General features: G+C 34.7%; 1 long non-coding RNA gene across 1 annotated transcript in view; it reads left to right on the top strand.

Moving 5' to 3' along the window:
- Positions 1–20,171, top strand: part of LOC129227713 (uncharacterized) — a 38,624-nt gene that overhangs the window by 6,338 nt on the left and 12,115 nt on the right. The window contains exon 2 of the long non-coding RNA XR_008580870.1: positions 9,486–9,561. This is a non-coding gene — a long non-coding RNA (uncharacterized LOC129227713). The remainder of the gene's footprint in view (positions 1–9,485; positions 9,562–20,171) is intronic.

Here is a 20,171-nt window from a genome sequence, read left to right as displayed (position 1 = left end):
GAAATATTTGTTGAATAAGTTAGTTAGAGCTTCAGTTATTTCGAAAAATTTGAGATTATTTGAAATTGACTGCCTCACCACAGTTATTTTGATGGTTGTATAGTTCGTTAGTCAATCATTCACAAATATGGTCAGGGAGACTAGAAGCACAATTCTATGGTCAGTTCATTCTCAAAACTTATTGGGTGGGTTAACTAGACGCCCAATTATTTAAATGACTCGATTTGGCTATTCGATGGACACCCACAGTTCTTGTTCTAGTGTTTAATGAACATGTTGCTTTAATTTCGACATTCGATTTAATGAGTTAGCCATAGAATGCAAATTCTAAGAGATTATTTCTCTACTAAACTGTCGTTTCACAACATTCAATTTCTCCATATAATCATGCTGAGTTTTTAAAACATGAATCTGTGGAAGTATTTATTACGCTCAAATAATATAATAATAGTTAGCATCGACTTTAAAACATTAATCTGTGGTAACATATCGCAAATTCATGAGAGTAACCAGCTTATATTAAGTATAAGGCAGTTTTGAACACATTTGATCAATGTATTATGCACGGAATGATAGGGGAATCTTCCCTAGCAAGAAATGAAAATTTCGTGGTATTATCTTCGACGAACTGATGATAACAATTTTCTTCCTGTAGCAATGATAGTATTTATTTCATGAAATATTTGACGAAAAACTAGCAAATGATTTCTATTTCCGAAAAAAAAATGAAGAAACTCGCCAGACTCGCCGAAAACAAACCACACAGTCTTGAAAAATGAATTCTCTAAGAAAAAGTGATTACTCTTCTTTGAGGAATCGAAAGTATTCCTCGATCCACTGGAACGCGGAAAAGAATGCCATGTCCAAATTGTCTTCGTAACAAACAGCGGGAAAAAGGCCCCAAGACTTGGGAATCACGTCTTCTGTCTGCACGTGACATCCCCTCTTTGGAGCTACGTGGGCTGGTGCCATTTGTGGGCTTGGGAGGCACTGAATCACGTCCACTATACCTCTTCTGGTCACGCGGTCACACGTGCCGTATGACTATAATCTTCCAACTCCCCTTTCCCGAGGGCTATTGTAATGTCTTCTGGCCAACGTGTGCTGTTTTTTGTGAGAAACATGGAACTCCTGATAAAATATGTAATGCGTTCTGCATGCTATATAATGCAGGGAATGATTTATTTTGTTCCAGAAGACATTCGGCAATACTGGTCAGAGCAAAATTTTTGAATTTCGAATTCAAGCTGGTGGGACTACAGAACGAAGGAAATTCCATAATCGTTAATTCAATCTAAAATCCATTTGTTGGTGAGAAGTACTAAAAAGTGTTGCTTGAAATTTTATTGTTGCCAAAAGAATGAAAATGGAAGTAGTAGTTTACATCAAACCTGTAATATGTACAACTTTATGATAATGCTAAGACCAGAAGGACCCTTGCTTGCAGACAATGTGTATATTTGGAGTTTATATGCACTGCTTGTACATTGGTGGAGCAATGTAAATTCCGTTGTAATATGTTATTACTCAATGTATATATTACGAACTAACATTAAGTTAAGCTGTACACCATGAAAACAGCTTAAATGCTATTATGATATTTGTTTTAGAAGGCCATTTCAAGAATAAATGTTACAATACTACTACAATGTATGTGCTATTGATCGAGAGTGCTTCGATGATTGAAACTGGATCTGCAACTTTCCCCCTCCCAAATATTTTTAGTTGAAAATGACATTTGCACATGTTGAGGAAATAATCTTTTTCAGACGCTTTAATTTTGAAACATAATGAATTTTGTGCTTTTAATCAATTAGTGGTCTTCATTTTGGATGATTTATAGTAAATATAATTCACCATATGCTCAACCCATTTGCGCGAGTATAACATTTTTACCCATATGTTTGCACTTTATTCCCAAATTTTAAAACGAGATCTTTAGAACGAGAGTTTTAAAACCAAATCTATTTAATGAAAACTGATTTGTTGATGTATGCATCCCACTTGCTTGGATAAAAAGTGCTAGAAGAAAAGAGAAAACTCCCATTTGGTTATGAAAAGTAACCGAAATAGTCTGAGAAAAAACTCTTAGTAGCGGAATTTCCTAAAAGCAAAAGCAGGAATTTCTTCGGACGCGGAAAACATAGGTAAAAAACTTTTTACTAATTCAGCGATGCTTTTTCTTCTCCATTACATATTTCCTTAACTCCCGCTTTCTAACAGGGATTTGCAAATATGCATAGATCTGGAAAGAGCTCTAGTTGGGATTTCTTTTTCACGGCTGCAGGCGTGCTCATAAATACATGCGAGTGAAACAGGTGGCTAGGGAAGATTCACATATTGCTGGAAGGTGGGTAGGTCCGAAGAAAAAAAAAAGCTGCTCATCAATCTCTATTCTTGTTGCTATTTTGTCAATCATTCAGATTTTCAGCTGATCTGATACCGTGGTGCCCATCTAGAGGGGGGGGGGGGGGGTCATGGCGCAGATTGCGCCATTGAAATTTTTAGGGGGTGTTTTGAGGAGGTATTTCTTTTTTGGGGGGCTTTTGATTTGGGAGGGGGGTCCTCGGAATACTTAGGGAGAGGTGCGCCCTTGCTCATAGGGGTGGTGGGCACCTGTCTGATGTTCGACCTTTTCAAAACATGGATTGTTTTTACGCAAACGTGTAAAATGGTTACATACAGGGGCGTGCACAGGGGGGAGAAGGGACACCTGTTGATCCGGGCCGCATATAAACAACCTTTACTCAGTTAGGGACCTTGTAATAGTTTTGGGACTCCTGATTGGCAGCAAACGCAAATGCGTCAGCGATGTTTTCCCCCTCCAGTCAACGCATGTGAACAAATTTCGTTCCTCAGAATCTCTGAATTCACGTTTTGATGTTTTGTATTCTCCCACCCTCCTTGAACAATGTCTAGAAGGTCTTGTTTCGAAATGAAACAAGCTAAATCATGCAAAACGAGCTATGATAAAGATGGGTGGTGTTATAACGCGGTACACTGTTAAAAAAATTTCCTGAAAATAACGGATAAAGTACCGGCAGCAAAGTTGCCGTAAATATTACGTTTCCGTTAAATTATTTTCCGTGAATTAACAGAAGTTCCATTTCTTATTTCTCCGTTTAGTTCTGTTCTTCCATTTATAAATTTTCCGTGATTTAACGAAAATTCCATTTCTCTTCTTTCCGTTGATCTATTTTTCCGTGTTTAAATTTTTCGTTTATCTATTTTTCCGTTTTTAAATTTTCTGTATCTTTACAGAACTTTCGGTTCTTGATTTTTCGTTGCGCTATTTTTTCGTTTCTCATTTTTACATATTTTACTGAAATTTCACTCTCGTTTTTCTATCCTATGTTTAAAATAATATATATTATAAAAATAGTTAACCATTTAAAAACTATTATTTTTTTAATTTGTATTTATTACTTAAATATATTTTAAGTGAAATTTTTGCTTGATAACTTACTTTCAAGCATCTATCTTGAAATTTGCACCTTCAGATGAATAAAAATAATCGAAAAGTACCAGCAAGGAAATTAGTGGATTTGAATATAACACCAATTTTTGATGCTGATTCTGCTCGATATTTTCTTCCACATCTCCTCGTACATATTCTGGCATGGCATGGAAAAGCATACATGAAAAATAGAATATTTTTTTTGCAGAATGAGTCAAATAAAATACCATTAAAAACCGGTTGACTTTATCCTGGAATAATATACCTGATGGAGGGTACCGCATACCAATTTACTGTGTTTAAAAACAGAATCGTTGACATACACGTGAAGAATTTTTTGCTCAGATGATGTATACCCCCCCCCCCCGGTGATTTCCGCGTTAGAGCAAAAACAGTAACTTTATAATAGTTCTATAAATTCTAAATCAGCTATCATCGGAATTCTATCAAATGCATATTAACAAGAAAAATACATTTGTATATTAACATGTTCAAAGATATTCTACAATACTTACATGTGACCAGCGGTGCTAAGTTTAAGTGTCTCCATTGCGTCTGAAAACAAGTAATCCAATAGCCTTTATTTTAAATGGATAACACGAGATTCTAAAACTATTCTCACCGCTAGAACACACAATATGACTAACGAACAGAATTGTTCGAAGTATTGAGCAAAATAATACACCGCAATAATATTCTAATACTGACTCAGTAAGACTCACATCAAATCACCAGGGCGATCAAAACACAGCTGCCTGTCTGAAAATGGCGCAAACATTTTTCCAAACTTACAAAGTCCAAAGGCGTAAAAACAATTTCGACATACGAGTATATTACTTTCCAGGCATGAAATAGCAAGCTATCTATTTTGTCTTCGACATCTGAGTTGTTATTCTAAATAAGCTTTTAATTAAAAAATGTAACAGTGCGATTTAATAAGCACTATCAAAAAGCGATGTTTATCATAACTTGAATGCTAATCAGGATACTAACAAAGTACAGCACAGCGGCAGCCCTAGAAATGGAAAAATTCTGTTTTCGTTACTTCCTTTCGTGATATTTCTGTTTTTGGAAGGAAAAAATACGTTTTGAAGCATTACGGAAATATTCTGTGAAAATCGGTCAGAAAACTACCTGAACTTTCAGGTTTTTTTTAACAGTGTAGCCAATCAGCAGTCTCCAAGTTTTTGCATGGTCTCTAGCAGAGTAAAGATTATTTATATGCGTCCGGGACCGAGTCTGAAGTGGGTTCGAGATTTTTAAAATGATGGGTGAAATATATGTAGGAACGTAGGGGTAATAATGTGGAGGGAGCCACAAAAAAGTAATTTGTGACAGGCCCCAAAATTTCTGTCCACGCTCCTGGTTACATATTTGGGTCTGAAGTAGCATTTCTCAACTTTATCCTAGGATTTGATAACATTTATTAAAGCAATTTATGCATCGGTGTTTTATGTTTATATTTTACAAAAAATAAAAATAAAGAAATAAATAAAATAAATTAACGACAGAATAAGTCAAACGAGAAATTTTCCCTTTACATCAGCTTTTCTTACATTTGAAAGTGCGATTTTCTAGGTTCGCAAAACATTTATAAGAGTTGGACAGTGTCTAAAGAATTGTGTACCAATGAAATATTACTTCTAACACTAGTGCACAAGGGCGCCCATATAGAAGGGCAAGGGGGTCTCAAGCCCCCCCCCCTTAAAAATTAGAACTTTCTTGCTTTTAGTGCTTTCTTTTTTTCAAAAATTTCTTTTCCAGCAATCATTGAATAAGTTATTAAAAATGTCAAATTTTAATATCTCTAATCTGTACTAAAATCGGTTTCCATGGGGAAAATATTCCGCTAAAACATGGGGAAAATTTTTGAGCCCCCCCCCCCCCCCCCTTAAAATTTTGCATATGGGCGCTCTTGCTAGAACATGAATATACATGACCTAAGTTCTTGCTATGAAACAAAAAAATGACTACTTCCTAGGCGTACAAGAAATAAATGTGGAATCCACATCGGTCCCCCCCCCCTCCCTTTTTATCAGAAACCTATTTTGCGCACACAGGTAAACCACCTGAGTACCTGGACCAGTTTTCTGAGGACCGGTGCCCGACCAGCGTTTGAGAACCGTTGATCCAAAGTATGCTTAGCCCAAAATTCGTTTCTGATTTAGTGGCGCAGCGAAGGGGGGGGGGAGGGGGTTAAAACACCACGCTAGAGCCATTAGTTTTAACATAAATGCAAATTATAATGTAGCAGTTTATGCATATGAAAGGGATGTTTTGATCAAAAGAAACCCTTCAGAAGGTATTTCTGGCAAAAAAAAATCCCCTTCAGAAGTATTTTTGATCAATAACCCCCTCCAAAGGTATTTTTCATCAAAAAACCCCCTCCAGAACGTATTTTTCATCAAAAAAAAAAAAAAAAAACCCTCCATAAGGTAGTTCTGGCTTGCTGCACTAGTGTTCTGATTTATACTAATGTATCGTCCATTTCATTGTATACGAAGCAAGCATTGTTTTAAACTTTTGTTACACCCCAAAATAAATATTCAAAATGAAAATGATTATTAAAATTACGTTTGTATACAAAGCTAAAAATAATTATATTTGAGGAAAGGATGGCGCTAAAAACTACCTCACCCAGGGGTTCCCTGATGGGAGGTCACGGGAGGCCACTGTGACCTACCGAAATTTCCTTATTCGGCAAGTTTTGTCTGAGGAGTTGGCAAAATTATCATCATTCGGTGAATTTTGTCTGAAGATTCGGCAAAATTATCATCATTCGGTGAATTTTGTCTGCCGAGTTGACAAAATTATCATCATGCAGTGAATTTTGTCTGACGATTAGGCAAAATTATTATCATTCGGCAATAATTTAGAGTTCCGTTCGGAAAAATTATCATCATTCGGTGAATTTTATCTGACGATTCGGCAAAATTATTATCATTCGGCAATAATTTAGAGTTCCATTCGGCAAAATTAGCATCATTCGGTGAATTTTGTCTGACGATTCGGCAGAATGATCATCATTCGGCAACAATTTAAGAGTTTCATTCGGCAAAATGATCATCATTCGGGAAAACTTGGAGTTCTATTCGGAAAATTAAGAATTTCAGCACTCCCACACATTAAGCTTCTGAGCACACCTGGCCTCACCTCACCAGGTGACACCTATGCCAAGAACGCTACTGCTTGATGATAATCTACATAAAAAACAAAACAATTTATAATCGTCATCTACAATCTCGGTTTAAAAAATGTATTTTTTTTTTCCTTGATCAATTACAAAGAAACACTTTCCGAACTTTCGACAAAAGAACTTTTGTCCTTGAGTGCTTGAAAATAAGAAACTTAATGATTTCGCAATGCAAATCTTTGTCCAACTTTCTTGAGGAGTAATGCTCGTAATTTATCATCTTTTCTCATTGAAAACGATATAAATGTATTTTTTAAGCAGTTTCATCAGAGAATTTCTTTATTTCGATTGCTTCTCTCGATGCATCCTGTTGTGAACCGCTTTCAACTGGAATTTGGCCAGCATTTAGCAATTTATTTTTTTGTTGCTTGGCATACAGGAAATTATTATTATTTTTATCATTCACTGCGCATTAAAAATTTTGGAGACGACGCATGATAAATTATTAATAAGGAAGTTAGTATGCATTGACAGTGCGTTTCGAATTTTAAAATGGGGTTGTTTTCTTCAGTATTACTTTTAGTCACTAAAGTTGATAGAATGAGCAAAAAAAAAAAAATAAATAAATAAATAAATAAATTAAATAAATAAAATAATAATAATTACTTGGACCCAGAAAATACTTTCATTTTCCTGACATTTAATTTTTAACTAATTTTTAAAAATGTCCGATTTTTCAAACAAGACGTGGTCTTTATGACGTCACAAGTGATGCGCTTAGGTGCACAAGCAACTGGCGCGCTGAATGTTTACTCTTGCTTTCTACCGCGTTTCCAGGTTATGATAATTCAGAAGTGAATTAAGTATTGCGCTCTACGCTTGCCATCAACCATAGTATTTAGTTAGCCTGTACACGTGAGTGAAGATGGAGTTAAATATCACGCTCTGCGTTAATGGCAACAAAGAATGGCAGTTCATCATTTGTGATGTCATGCGCAGAAACGTAAAAAATAAAATTGAGTCTGCGCACCGATTTAAATATTTTTTTTACTTTTTGTGTGACGGAAGGAATGTTGTTGTTTTTAGTTGGTGCCAAAAACAATGAAAAATAACAGCAAATGAAATTAGTGTTGGTAGTAAATTTAACAAATTAATTTCAAGGCTGAATCTAATCAAACACACATTTGTTGATTTTATTTATTTATTTATTTTTTGAAATAATGCAGTTTTTCGATGGTTTGTTTGAAAGTCAAGTCATTAATGTAAAAGCGTTAAAATTGCTTAAGTTCATCCTTGAGATTAGTTTGACTGTTACTAACAAAATTAACTTTGTAATTACTATTATATATCGGTGCTTTTGCTAACAATTAAAAACCGAATTTCGATTATTGATTATTTGTCTTGTTGTGCATAATCTGTTTTCTTCATTAAAATTTCCAATTTTGTTGTGAATCTGCCTTTTAGGTGCAGAAAGAACAAGAGAGTGGCGTGCGGGTGAAATAATAGTTCAGGATGCAAAAAAAAAAAAAAAAAAAAGAACACTTCTACTTCTATCGTGTATCTTTACGACATTTTTTTTTCTTTTCGAACTTTTGCAACTTGTTGATAATTCCGTGATTCTAAAAGTTATAATTTTCCATAATTTTAATCTATCTTTTCACATTTTAACTCATACTAACTATCATGCTGATAAAACTTAAATTGTATAATATTTTAAAGTGATACAAAAGAAAAGAAAAGAAACCGAGAAGAAAAGAAAAGAGAGTCAATGCAGTGAAAAAAAAAAGAAAAAAAAATCATGCTGTGCGAATCAATACGTCAAGAACAGGGAGGAATGGGACAGCTGCATTTATATGCCAAATAAAAGGTAAAAAATTGTTTTTAGCTTGTCCGGAAGATATAGCAGATTAGAATGAGGCAAGAGTCTAAAGTTACTACCTCTGGACAAGCTAGAAATAATTTTTCACACTTTATATCGGCGTATAAATGCAACTGCTTCTTTCCTTCCTGCTCACCCCTTTATATGTTGCCTAAGCAAAACTATGTGCTTAATTCACTAAATTACAAGATTTAATCTTTGATAATGGTTGTTATTTCAAATTGTATTTCTGCACCCTTTTCTCTTTCATCAGTGCACTTTTCTTTTGAGCGGAAACTTGAGTTATCGTCATAAATTTGCGCGAGAGTATTGTCATACCTTTTGCGTGATGAAATTCCACTTTCATCTCAACGTAAAATTCAATGAGAATATGATTTTTTCGAAGCATAACTTCAAATGTACCAAATTTAAGCATTTATTTATTTTATTTTTATAATCTTATTTTTGTTTCAAGATTTTTTGAAGACTGCATGTGATGCTCGGGTCTTAACCAGAGCTGATATGGAGATTTATAGGAAAAACAAGTATGAAGTATGAAGTTTCTTTTATGTTTTCGTTTACACAGTGCTGTAGTTGGGAAAAGATATTTGGGAAAACACACTTTTTATAAGATAGAAATCATGGAGGCCGATTTTTTCCTCGACAAGAAAAAAAAAAGCCAGTATTTGACTGCTTTAATTTAAAAATCAAACACTAAAAAAAAGTTGGTGTGAAACTAATTTCTATTAGTTTTTTGCATAGTTCTTACAGTAATAAAACCGACGTTTTGAGAACGGCGTTCCTCCGCATTCTCCTCCAACAAGAAAAACAGCAATGGTTAAATATTTATTGAGATCGAGATAAATCGAGATTAGTTTAAGTTCGGCAGATGACGGTTTTGATCTCCGAACAAAATTTTAACTAACGCGAAAAATAATTTAAAAAAATTATTTTGCCTACATTATACTTTTTATTGATTATGTTTTTCTTTGCAAAAATAATTCTTTTGATTGTTTCACTCTTTTCTCTTTTTTTAGGTAAGAAGTTTTGCCTTATTGATGTATGATGATATGTGTATGATATGTGTACATAATGAAGTATTGCTATTATGAAGTAAGAAATTTTTATTTTTTGTGGAAATAATTTTATACTTTGAAGCGCAATCTTTTCAGTTACTGGTAGTAAAATACTAGATAGTATTAAAAAATGGGAGAAAAAAATCAGAGAGCGGTTGAGTTTAGTTTGTTCGGGAATATAGTCCCGACAGTCCGAATGAAATGACACCCATACGTGTCTATAGTTGGAGCAAACCTTGCCATGATGTTGCAGTTAGGATCTGCGTAACCTTCAAAATGCAACCTGACTATTTTTGCCCCAACTAGAGCAGTTTAAGTAATACTGATAAGAAGACTTACTTTTGTTGGTTATCTGTACTACTGTGCGCGTATGTCTCTGTGTGTGTGTGTCTTTAAACCTATCTCCTCCAGACTTTCAATCTCTATCAGGTTGATACTGGTACCGTTGGGGATGCAGAACACCCAGGGGAAGTCATTCCACCCTGTCTCGCCCCTCTAAACCTTAAAAGACATCCAATTCTGAGAATGTCATGAAGACATCCTCAACCTTTGGATGTTCTGAGGATATCCAGGGGTAAAACATTGAACATCAATTGTCAACCGCTGTAAGCAGCATTGAGCCACTACAGGTGGCAAACTGAGGTTGGCAAGCGAAACGAACTGGAGGCGGAGTCACTTAGATTTTCAGTTAAAATCTTACGACGTTGCAACGTGTTTTTCTTCCTCTTTTTCTGCTGTTCAATTGCCTAGGTGCTACGTTTTGCCAGTTCGCACGATTTATAACTTAGTACAGTAAAACCTGTAAAGTTGACCATCCTTGTAAGTTGACCACCTGCCTATGTTGATCACTTTTGTCGGGAACGGAATTAGTCTTGTCTTATATAATGAAGGAAAACCTTTGTAACTTAACCACCTCTCTATCTTGACCACTAATGCACACCAAAATTAGTTTGGAGTATTGTAAAAAAACCTTTGAAAGTTGACCACTTGGTTTATTTATTTTTTAATTTAACTGAGCAAATCATTTCATTTATTTATTTATTTATTTTTTAATAGCTTTCCAAGAATAATTTAAATGCTTTGATGCCTATTCAGCAATTTTACCAACTAAATAAAACAGCAGCACAGCAGTTACTTATTTCTGGATAGGACATTTTCATTTTCAGCAACCCCTATGAACTAAGAGAGTCCAGCTTGTTGCTCTTTGTGTTTTACATAAAATTTCTTCAAAAAGAAAGTTAGTTGAACTTGAGATTGATAAATAGTATGAAATATTAAAATTAATTGAAAAGGGGGAAAGCCAGAGAAAATTAGCTGACACATATGGAATTTCTGAAACTAGTGTCTAATATAGTAAAAAACAAGGCAGAAAAAACAAAAATATTTGAATAACATTTTTAATTATTGTTTCAAAGTAATGTTAAACAATGAAAGTGACTTAAACAGAAAAAGTAAGTGACAATTATTCAAAAACTGAAACCATGGCTCAAGAAATGACCAAAAAAAAAAAAAAAAACAAAAAAAAACATTACCACCCTTTATAAGTTGATCACCTGTGTAAGTTGACCACCACAGTACTGCAATACAAGCGGTCAACTTACACAGGTTTCACTGTACGACTAGACATTAATTTTTAATGCCTCATGGGCATTTATTTTTTTCCAGGATAAATAGATAAAAATTTAACATCGATTTTGAAAAACCTGTCCTAAGCATTTACTTCCTTCGAAACCCCCAGCAATCTCTTTGACTTTCCTCAACATTCTGCAGGAGACCACTTGCCGTCATTGAAGCAAATTGACGAAGTGAAAAATAAATCCATCTGAATCGAAGTCCCTTAATCGGCCTGAAAAGAAACATACATAATTTATTTTTTTAAAAAGCAACTGTTTGTATTTCTTAAAATTAGGTGCAAATTTACTGGAGCAAAGACGACATTTTCGAAAAATACTTCTAGCTGGGTTCAGAAGATTGACAAAGTCTGTCAATGTCTTTGCAGAAACAAGAAGTTCTGTCTAGAACTAGACGAGCCTACTTTCCCGTATACCCATACTACTTTCTAGTACCTGATCAATGTTCTCAAAATAGCTAAAATCGCAAATTGTTTCAAACATATTTTTCCAATATTTTAAGCTACTTTCTAGGAATAAAATATTCCTCACTCATCTAAAAAAATTAGATGCGTAAAAAAAAGAAAAAAAAAACGAACAAATAAAATAGCAGCAACTTTTAAACAAAGCAGCTAATACACTTTTTTTCCATTTAAAAAAAAATTCTTCAACAGCTTTCAAAACGAAAAAAAAATAATAAAAATTAATAAGCTCATTAAAATAAATACATCCTATCAAAAAAAAATCGTTTCTTTTTCCCCTGTTGCCAAAAATAATTTTTTTAATGAATTAATGCACTTATCAAGATAAATAAAAACAATAAAATGTCAACGTAAAGAAATACTTTTCATTGTCAAAAAAAAAAAAAAAAAAAAAAATCGTCTGCGTGTATCTTTACGTAGAAACATAAATGACTTCGAGTTTATTCACCGAAAACTGAATACCTAAATAAAAACTTTAGCGTTAAAATAAAAACAAATCACATCAACAATAATTATTTCACAGTTAAAACCATAGCGTCGGAGTCGGAGTCAATCTAATTTTGGGATGAAGGAGTCGGAGTCGAATATCCAAGAATCGGAGTCAGTCATTTGTCCGCGTATAAATTTTGCCAAAGCTAGGAAGTCATAGTCGAAGTCGGGCAGTCGGAGTCCGATTAATTGTCGGGCACAGGAGTCGGATTCGGATTCAGGTGCCCCTAAATTCTCGGAGTCGGAGTCTGGAGTTCGGCGTCAAGACCTATTTCCAACAAAATTTGTTTGAAGTAAATCCGCCTTCAAGTACGGAATCTACATTGACTTTCAGTTTCCCCGTAGGCGCTAATGTTCAGGGATTTGAACTGTTCAAAATTGAACAGAAAATTGTACAAATCAAAAAGATATTTTATATACAAGTTTTTCATCAAAAGCTTTTTCCTACAAAGTTTGTTTGAAGCAAATTCGCCTCACAGTTCGGAATTGCCTTGAATTTCCCCGTAGGAGCTAATGTTAAGTTTTTTTGAACTGTTCAAAATTGAACAAAAAATAGTTCAAACCAAAAAGCGAAATATGGGAATGAGGTGTCCTTGCCGAGATCTTTCGAACAAAAAAAAGTTTGTTCGAATCGGACTATTCATTCAAAAGTTATTAGGGGGGGACAGACAGACAGACCGACAGACAGACCGACAGACAGACAGACCGACAGACAGACAGACCGACAGACATTTTTCCCCATCTCAATACCCTACTTTCCAATTTTTAATTTTTCGATATTTATTTAATTATTTTATTTATTTTTGACTTTTTTTTTTTGTTTTTCGGAATATTTTTAAGATGCATTAAGCCTTCTTTCATGCTTTTTTCTTCTTTTTCTGACTTTTACTGGGAAAGTAGGCTAAAAACGTGCTAACTTGGTTCGTCAATTCAATTTCCCACAAAACAAACTACCAAAAGTAAGAAATTAATCCTTTCTAATCAGACGTTGAAGACAAAATGGCAATTCTACTCTCAGCATCTGATCTCTTCAGGTTCCCCAGCAATGTTCGACTCTACCCAACATTCTGCAGGAAGATCTTCATCCGGGCAAATTGCAGAAGCGAAAAATGAATCCCTCCGAATCAGAGTCCCTTAATCGGCCTTAAAATCAGGTTCGCGCTGGGCTATTAAAGAAATGGAAGTGGACAGGAATTAATCCCTCGCGTTTCGTGTACCGGCAATGTGTCCTCGGTCCCGCGGCCCGGCGCTAAATGTTTGATGAGGACTCGATCCTTTAAGAGCGCTCAGCTGACTGTTTATTAAATTTGGCGATAGGCGGCAGCGGAAGAAGCGTGTCACTGGGATCGATTGAGCTATACATCTCGGGCTTTATGATGCCCGGACTCTTGCCCGGATAGGACTGGTGCGACATTTTTTGCCACGAATATTTGTTTCAGTACTAGCTGCGTCGCCCGGCTTTGCACGGTCTACCTTGAGAATAAAAGTTGTGTCAAGTGACGCGTTCAACAATCAGGCTTGAAAAAAAAAAAAAAAAAAAAGCCTGGACTCTTGCCCGGATAGCACCAATGGCAACATTTTTTTTTGCCACAAATACACGAATATTTATTTCAGTACTAGCTTCGACGCCCGGCTTTGCACGGTCTACCTCGAAAATAAAAGTTATGTCAAGTGACTGTGTATAACAATCAGGCTTGAATTTAAAAAAAATTATAAAAATTTCCGACAGACTGGGGGAAATAACCAAAAAGGAAGAATTTGAAATTCCACGATCACTGAAAAAACCTCAAAACAAAGGCCAGAATTTCATTTGTTCATATTTGAGAAAAAATACACTTAGCAGTAGTGGAATCCATAATAATCACAAAATGCATATCCAAGCTATGAAATCATCTTTAATTGTTAATATCACCGACCAAGCTAAAAATGTAGACGAGAAACAACGTCAGATGAGGGTAGATGTACGAGGGTTGTCCGAAAAGTCAGTATTGCCTAGAGAAAAACTCATAGAAAAACTTTTTTTTAATAACAAATTTTAGTTACACATGTAGAAAAAGCATTTCAGAAACAGCAAGGTGTTTCAAATTGGACAAAAAGAATGGCATAGTAAAAATTCTGCAATTGATTCTGTTTTTAATCGAAACGAATTGATTCTGAAACTTTTTATACAAGATTTATTTAACAGCAGTGAAAGTTCTCCCGGTTTAGAAATTGTCGCTGCGGCCACTTTAATTCGAAATAGTGCCATATGGCCACAGTTGGTGTTGAGTCAAACAACATGTCATTGCTCTGTTTGCTACCGAGACCCAACACATTGATCCTCTTAGGGTATTTCTCCTGTTGAATTTCGTGTAAGAAAACGTATCTGTACCTCCATTTTTCCAAGACTTACTACTGTAAGGAGACAGTAAATGAATGCTACACCCTGAAACAGCACAAAATTGAAGTGCCTGAACCGTTAACAAATTATACTCTGTAATGAGTTTGCCACGAATTAAAAAAAAAAAACCACTTAGATATTAATCGTGTCACTGGAGAGCCACATCACATAGAAACTTAGATAACTGCATTCTCACTGTGAGTTTGAACTCTTATAACCGTCACAAATATGCGTTCACACATTTGTCGCAGAGGGAAACCAACTTTTTATTCCTCTTTCACATAAAAATGCTGCCAGTGAATCAGTGAATTGCCGCCGGTAGCTATTGTTGAGCACCGTTTTTCGCATCTTCATCGCTGTCAAAGCAATTGCCTCCAAAATCACCTTTCGAGTTCAAGAACAAGTGGGAACAAGAAACTACAAGATCGGGGCTGCAAAGCGGATGATGAGACTGCTCCCAACCGATGTTTTGAATGAGGGTTTATTGTTAAGGTACACCAGCAGAATTGCACTTTCCGACCATCACTTGTTGTTGAACTTAAAGCGAGAGTTTACAAAAAGAACTTTGATAGTTATAAAAACGTAAAAAAAAAAATGGTTCACACTGGCTGCTTTACTGGCGGCATCTTTTTGTTTTGAAGAAAGCTAAGAGAAGTAGTAGTTTCCACTACGACAAATGTCGGAACTATGGAGAAGACGATGTTTAAAAATAGTTCATGAAATTCTCGTTCATGTAAAGCAAAATTTTGTTTTTAAAGAAAAAAAAAGTTTTTATGTGTGTTTTTTTTTTAAAAATTGGTATTTACTTTCGGGCAGCCATCACATAATATGAACTCCGTTAGGCTATTAGTAGGAAAGTAAGTCCAAACTGCTGTTTTGCACTTGGGAATACGGGAATCGTAGCATGTTTGTCGCTTAAATAGAATGTCATCGTGCTGTGTACAGAAAGTGGACAGGAGTGGATTTGAGCAATGGAGAAGACATGAATAGAACAATTGTATTCTGTTGTGACGAGTATCGTTTTGCAGTTCATCCTGAAAATAGGAGTAATTGCATCTGAGGGCTTATAAAAAATACAGCACCCAGCAAGAAAGTGTCAAACGATTTATACGATTGTTGTTAATTTGGGGTGGTATCAAGATTTGTAATCGTACTGACCTCCACAACATTCGAAATGAATCTAGGATGGTTTACAGCTGTGAAGAATAGATTCTTAAATGTTTTCGAATCACTTATGCTGGTGTGACTGGAAGTAATTTCATGTTAATGGTTGATAATCGCAACCCACGTCGTGTTGGAAAGGTGGACGATTTTCGTCAGGATGAGAGAATCATTCAAATGTTTTTTGATAACTTATTCTCTCTGATGAAACTTGGTTGGGACGTGCTAGGCAGAAGAATTTCTGTCCTTCTATCTCCCATACATAGAAGCTAAGGTGGAGAAACTTTTCCCGCGAAAAGGAAAGAAGTAATATTTTGGCTATTCTTTTTTTTACGTAACAGACACTACGTGCAACAGGTGGTCAACCTTTTTTAAGCTTAGAGAAAACCACGCCCTCTCTTAAAATTAATTTTCACACGAGAAATAATTTTTGATTATTTTTCTGGAATAAATAAATCACATAATATGAGCGTGTTCGAGGGAGATCTTTACCGTTATAAATATTAATAACAATATACTAACAGGTTAAAAGAATTGCAGTTTTCAGCCAAATAAAGAAGTCGAAGAGTCCTTGTTTTACACAACTATTCAATTTACAACTTGATTTTTTGCGAATCTTCATATGGTGGGAACGTGGGATCCGATATCATCCCAGCAACGTCTTGGAAAAAGACACATATGATAATGCAGGAGTGTTGCTGGAAGCAGGGACGTGAGGAGCTCTATGCGTTCGGTTCCTTTAATGCTTTAGCCAGTGATGAGAAAACCCTAAATGCGACATTTAAGGGGTGCTGATGGTCGTTCGCTCCTTTTTATGGAATGTATTACCCCATAGGGCCATTCTGGTTGTTGACTATCTGGAAAGCAAAAATGTTCATTGAATGGAATAGTCAGCCAAATATCCTAGTGAACATTAGGGTGGTTCAAAGAAACTTTTTTTCAACAGGGGTCCAGAACCCCCCCCCTATTTTTTTAGACTTACTAATAGTATTTTGCTGTAAAAGTTTTAGCTTCTTACTCAAATTTTCAGCCCTAAATTTAACATTAGCCGTAGCATAGAAAATACCACAAATTTAGAAACATTTATTTCCCCCACTGTTTTTACGTAAATAATTATTTTATTGCAACTTATATGCATATTACTAGTGTATATTATAACAGTTGTTGTTAATGTGTTTTCAGTTCAATGTATTTTTTAACCCCCCTCCTCATACTTATGAAGTTTCGGGAAGGTGTTGAGCACCCTCTTTCAGTTAAAATAGGAAGTTACAATTCTTCCAGTATACTACTATCCGCAAGTCTAAAAGTATTGAGGGGTGTCCCGTTAGCTAGGAAAAACTTTTTTTTACATGTATTTTTGAACCCACAGTGAACATGCTTGGAAGGCTATTGGGAAGGTAATTGTAACACACCAACCTTCTACCCAGAATCATTCAGGAGCTTAAAAGTGCTCTGGAAAAGGACTGGGTGCAACTTCCACAAGCGCGCCTGAAATCATCTGTTAATAACATGACGAAAAGTTGTGCATGTTATGTGTCTGTCAGAGGCGGCCCTTTTCACTGCCTTTTTATTTATTCACTCAAGATAAAAAAAATTTTTTTTTTTTAGAAAAGTTTGTAGTGGATGACACTTGAGACTTGACGTTAACACAGTTTTCTCAAATATTAGTTCATTAATTAAATTAATTTATTAAAATAAAATTTTTCTTCGTTTACCAAAGTAAGAATTGACTTTTTAAAATTTTTCGTATTGTTTAAGTTCAAAATATAAACTGGCACTTTTTGAAAGCTAGCTCAAAATTAACGAAGCAATTGAAATGCGAAAAGTAAGTAATCATATACAGTTGTTTAAATAAATTTTAAAATCCTTTCTTTTTAATAGCAAACAGGCGGGTTATGCTCCCCTTCAGTGACCAGAAATGTCTTCCATTTGCTCGCAGCCATCGGTGTTTTATCGAAAGCAAATATTTGGGATAACTTTTTCCGTATCCTAAGGGATTTAGGGATGACGAGAAAAGAATTCATCCTTTTTTTACGGGAAAAGTAGCTCGCTGTCCCACTTAAAGCGATGGACTATATTACTCCACCATGCGATATAAGCGCAGATGGCTGCCTTCAACCAATTGGCTGTAAATAGCCCTTCCTTACTTGAATCAGCATGAGCGCATCGCATTTGCTTTACGACGTTGGGGAAAGAATTGAAGTACGGTCGATGAAATCTCTTAGAAATTCTATTCTTTATTGTTTTATTTATTTATTTATTTTTTTATTTCTGACTTTCATTTTCTTTAGACTTACAACTAGATAATCATGTTTTGTTATCTAAAGTTCGTTTATGATTTTTCTTAAAATAACGACTATTGGGAAAATAAAAATTTGAGACTTAAGTGCAATTGAATCAGTTCATTTTCAACTGTTAACTTTGACCAGCAACCTTTATTATTATTTTTTATGACAAGGAATTTGAAAGTTCCATATTTTTTTTAAAATATCATAGGCTAAGTCTTCTATTTCAGCACCTTGTCTGCGAAGAGTTCGAATTTTTGATGACACTTAAGGGAGCATGTAACTTCTCAAAAGGTAAAATCTACGAAAAGATAAAATTTTCATTTTTTTTTTCTTCTCAAGATGTAGTTTGATAGGTTTTTTTTCCCCCAGGCGACGAAAAAAACTTCCAAAAATAAATAAATAAATAAATAATTATTGGTCCGCGAAATTTTTACCGATCCGCGGAACAAAGGAGGTTTTAGACACAGTTTTAGTCTACTGAATCATACCTTTCAAAACCACTTGAGCATCTCGATTACAATAACGGACAAGTCTCAAATAACATTTCAAAACATATTAGACAAAAATTACAGCTTTTTTATTCGTGTATCTTAAAGCCTGATGTCGGAGATTAATGAAGTCTTTGAGTAATTTATGGACTCTCTTGTCATTTTCTCCAGTCAACTTCCTCATCCGAAGTCCAAGTCTACAGGATGGACAGGTTTCCCAACAGATTTCAATCTTCCCTTCTTCGAGACGAATCCTCTTTCTGTTTTGCAGCTGTAGGGTAGCATGAATGAAAAGCGAAAAGATTTTTCTGACGTTGATAAGCGTTGTATCAAATTCGTAAATCATTGCCCTTCTTGACAAATGACAACATGAATTATGAGCAACTTCAAATATTATGTCTTTGTTTCTTTGAAAACCAACATCTGTTTAATTTTTAGTTTGGTGATGCGTGGATTGGTTTATAATAGGAGTTCGCGGTAGCCTCAAATGTCATGTCGCTGTTTCTTGGCAAATGCGGCAACTGTTAATAATATTTAGGCAGGTTGATTATGTAATGAAAAATGAAAACATAAAAAAATAATTAGTTGAAAATATACATCTTTCTTTATTTTCCATTTCTCTATCTACATCTCTGTACATTAAAAATATTTCCGTCAAATTTTTGTTTGTTTGTTAGTTTGTGTGTGTGGGGGGGGGGGGGGGTCTACGATGTCTAGGAGATCTCACAGTCTTGAAACTTGATACAAAATTAATTCGGACCTGGAGAGAGAGCCAGCTGGGAGCTTTTTTTTTTAAATTTAAATTTTGAATACGTTTTTCTGTAGTTAATTTTTTTAAGTTTAAATTTTGCATAAATCGCCAAATTGGATTGAGGGAGGGGGGGGGGTGTGAGGAGGACGAAAAAACTTCCCTCAACCCTGAACATTTTATATGTATTGAAAGATCTTTATTTTTCTGTACAAAATGAAGTTTTTTTCCAAATTACAACCAACCGAGTTATAATCTCAACTAATTAGAACACGCTCCTAATTTAACGAAATTCTTTGGTAAAACTGAATTAAAGCCCTGATCGATAGAGCAAAATGTTTCTAGGCATGTTAGGAGACTTATGAATTCGAAAACATCTTTTCACACGTTACGTATGTCGGTGCTATTATACCCATGAGTCCTCTTTTCACTTAAGGGGGTCCGGGACACAAAAATCCTCAAATTTTGCAATTTTTTTTTTATAATTTGAAAAATTGCTCCGTTTTTTCTGCTTAAGAGGACGTTTGAATCTTGTTTCTACCTTAAATAGAACGAAAGTTATAGTTATTTTTGTTGCATGCATCTAACGAATGTGTACATAACTTTAAAACTTTAAACGCGTTTTTCTCCATGATGCAATTTTTCCCGATTTCTTGCATTCAAACTCTTATAAGTCAGGAACCGATAGAGATAAAGTAATGAAACTTGGAGCATATCTTTTTCAAGCAATTTACTTTAATTTTTATTCGGCGAATTTAAAAAAAATGTTTACTGCAAAAATTATGATTTTTTTAAAAAAAAGTATCTTCGAATTTTTCGAAATTTTTCTTCAAATATTTTTTATTTTTTATTGAATCAATATTTTTAAAATCGCCGAATAAAAATTAAAGCTTAGATATTTGTGCATACTTTTTTGAAAAAAAATTGAAAATTGACCAACAATATTTTGAGTTATAGCAATTTAAAGCAACCCCATTTTTTTTGAAAAAAACTAATTAAAT

Source organism: Uloborus diversus, chromosome 8 (genome assembly GCF_026930045.1).
Source record: "Uloborus diversus isolate 005 chromosome 8, Udiv.v.3.1, whole genome shotgun sequence".
NCBI classification, from domain to species: Eukaryota; Metazoa; Arthropoda; class Arachnida; order Araneae; family Uloboridae; genus Uloborus; species Uloborus diversus.
Note: the sequence above shows the minus strand (reverse complement) of the source record. Positions and strands in the feature narration are given on the sequence as shown.